Here is a 3,558-nt window from a genome sequence, read left to right as displayed (position 1 = left end):
TTCCTGCCCCTGGTGACCAACAGCACTTTAAGCCTACTCCATGAAAAAATCCTTGGCCTCATCCTTGCAGACATACGAAGTGGAGCATGGCACAATGCCATTCAAATACCTTTCTAGGTAGCAGCATTTTGTTTTCAGCTTGCCAAAGGGGCATTTTATTATAATCCTCTTACAACTACCAGGGGTTCCACTGAATAGAACCAGAGTAAAGTTTCTTGAGCCTCAGCACTAGAGAACAAGCATCCTTAAATTAAAAGTGGGCATAGCCATACCACTTATCAACCACATTTTTTATTTGGAAAGAATTAGGTCCCTGCCTGTCCAAACAGGTAAACATCTAGACCTCCTCAACATCCTGTTGTCATGGAACTTTTTGATATATCCCACACTGCTGTTCTGAAGACCATGGTCAGCCCAAAAAGCAGGTTCATGACCACCTGAATAGTACTCTTTGCAATATTTTCTCCTTGGAATAGGCAGCCTGGCCTAGGTAGCATCAGTTCTTCCAATGGAGTTCGGATGCCCATTCTTTGACAGACAGCTACTATTCCAGGGTTGCAAAGTAATGGCCAGGTCTTACTCACTGAAAAATGCAGATTTGAATTAATCAAAATTACTTGTGAGCTCATCTGATTTCTCTGTTTTGGATAGAACCCACCCTGAGAGAGTGATTTGGAATTAATCATGCCAAAATAAATAGAAGCTAATAAAAAGTAATAATAATAATAAAATTTGTTCTTATTGGTTAACTGGCCTCTGGTATTAATCACCTCCCACACCTCCCTCACCTCCACTAATTGTAGCACCAACAGTCAACTTGAAGCACCAAACTTATTAACCACCAAGCCAGAAGCACTCTGGTGTTACTTGAACAGTTGTATGTCTGAACCCTGATTAAGCACAGGAAAAGACAAGATTCACTCTATAAAGAACATTTATTAAGAGCTAACACAATAGATTAGCAAGAAAAGGGTTAGTTACATCACAAAATGGGTGTCTGATCACAAGAATGCTGAACAGACAGCCTTTAAGTTCTAGAGGACAGGATATCACCTCAGCAGTCTTGAAGGTGTGTACCATGCTCATTGTACCCTTAATTTTTAATTAGCTTACTTATGTAATCTAAAGCATAAGTATGCTTTATGATGATTTCCCTGTTGGTTTAACACTAACTTTATACTCCTAAGTATGCATCATTCATACACATTCCAGGTGATGTTTTGTTACTTCTCTTACCTGAAAACAAGGTTACAAAGCTTATTTTAATCTTGGTCATCACAAACTTTCAACAGGACCCTAGCGAGCTTGTGCAAATTGTTGATGAGATCATATTTGCTAATCTTAATTCAGTACAGCGTGGGTGAACATGTGCAATTTAATGATGAGCTCAGTTTATGCTAATGTGGTGGTGGTTGTTGAATTTGGGGAAGTGGAAATGGGGCTGGTATGTGCTGATGGTAGGCTTTTTGACCTACAGTAGGCTTTTTGACCTACAGTAGGTTATCCAGCTGCCCAATACAATAGTTGTTTTCTTCTGGGCTGGTATGGTTTTTCACTCATATACATGTTTCAGGGCTGGAGGTTCAAAATAAGATCTTTAAACAACTTCAGGTAGGTCTGCCTCTTCATGTGATGGTGTTAAAGCCATTACTGGTCATTTTAAGTCTACATGATCATCTAATCCTTCCTTGTTTTGACTATCCTGCCCTGGATGACCATATGGGGGCTGAGCAGTAGGGCAGCATGAAGCTTCGGTTTGCGATTCGATTCATAGAAGTTTGGCCCGATTCGGGAGCCAAATCTCTCAATCCGAATCAAATAGCTAGAAGCTTTAAATTTTTCATTTCGTTTCGGAGCCTCCCTTCAGGGGGATGGGGGGCAGGGGGGAAGGACTGACATCTGCAGCTGGCCAGTCACTGTGATTTCTCCCTGACTGCCCTTCCAATCAGTGTCTGGGGGAGGGACATAGAAACAGCATAAAAGCCTCTGTCTGAAGGCTTTTCTGTCCCTTTCCTGAGCTGTTTTTGCCTGAGCAACAGCGTCTCAAAGGTACTGTGGCTATTGGCCTGGCTTCCTAATCAGTGGCCTGCTACTTTTTGCTGTTAGAAAGGATTGGATAGATATAGCTTAGTTTATCTTAGCTTAGCATCTCTCTACTTCCAATTAATTTGTTTCAATTTATATTTGCTTTGTTTTTTTCCTTAATGCTTCTGAAAGAGAAAACTCAGTGTTTTCCCTGGCAGTGTGATCCATCACTGTGCAGGGAAACAGACATTGCACACACTCGCGCATACACACATTGTAGAAGAAGAAAAAGTCAGATATTCATGGAAGAAGAAGAGATTCAGATTACATATAGTAGTTTATTATAGTTAGTTTACATACAGAGTAAAGACAACACAGAAGAAGTCAGATAGAGATTCAGATTGGGATTAACACACACAACACAGAACTCAGAGTCTTAGAAGAAGGAAATATTTTAGGTACACATTACAACACAGAAGAAGTACAGTAGTAGTACACATTCACATTAATAGCATATCACTGAAGAAGATGGCATATTAGTTGATAGCTATTAATAAGCAAGCAATCAATCATCAGAGGAGAGTCCACACACAACACAACATAGAGTGAAGAAAGCACACAACAAAGAAGAAAAAAGGCAAAGACTCACATTCGTATTTCATAGAATCACTGAAGACAGCATATTAGTTATTATTATTAGTGAATAGTTATTAATAATCAGTCAAGCAAGCAAGTAATCATCAGAGCATAGCCTATACACAACACAGAAGAAGTCACACACAGACATGCCTTTTGTAGCACAGGAAACATTAATATGAAGCGTGCTGGAAAGGCAGGTGCTAGGTCTTCTGGCAGGAAAGGGAGAGGGGCTAGAGGGGGTAGGAGGAGAGCTAGAGCTGCAAGTCCCCCCACCCCCCCAAAAATAAACGCATTCTCTTCCAGACCAGTCATGAAGCTTCTGCTCCCAGAGGAAGCAAGGAGGTGGGAGCAGTGTCTGCACCTGACGTCCCTGCACCTTCACCACCTCCCTTAACTACAGAAATAGGCATCAGCAGCAGAATCACTGTCTCCTCCACCCCAATGTCATCTCTCAGTGTAAGCCTCTCACTGCCAGAAGAGGACCTGGAGCTGGAAACAGGGGACCTGAGCATCCTGGCTCAAACAATTCTGGGGACCAAGGAGGAATCAGAGTTTGTGCTCCACACCCCTGAAAGTACCCCTAAACCCGGGTCTCCTTCTCCAGAAAGCAGCACCTTGGAGGAGGTTGAGGAGGTTGTGGGGCTCAGCTGAGGCAGCCCCTCCTGCTGTTGTGCCTCAGCCTGCTGAGGAGGGGGATAAGGCAGCATAGATTCATAGATGTTAGGGTCAGAAGGGACCTCAATAGATCATTGAGTCCGACCCCCTGCATAAGCAGGAAGGAGTGCCGGGTCTAGATGACCCCAGCTAGATACTCATCTAACCTCCTCTTGAAGACCCCCAGGGTAGGGGAGAGCACCACCTCCCTTGGGAGCCCGTTCCAGACCTTGGCCACTC

The sequence above is a fragment of the Alligator sinensis genome, unplaced genomic scaffold, assembly GCF_000455745.1.
Source record: "Alligator sinensis unplaced genomic scaffold, ASM45574v1 scaffold532_1, whole genome shotgun sequence".
Lineage (NCBI taxonomy): Eukaryota > Metazoa > Chordata > Crocodylia > Alligatoridae > Alligator > Alligator sinensis.
Note: the sequence above shows the minus strand (reverse complement) of the source record.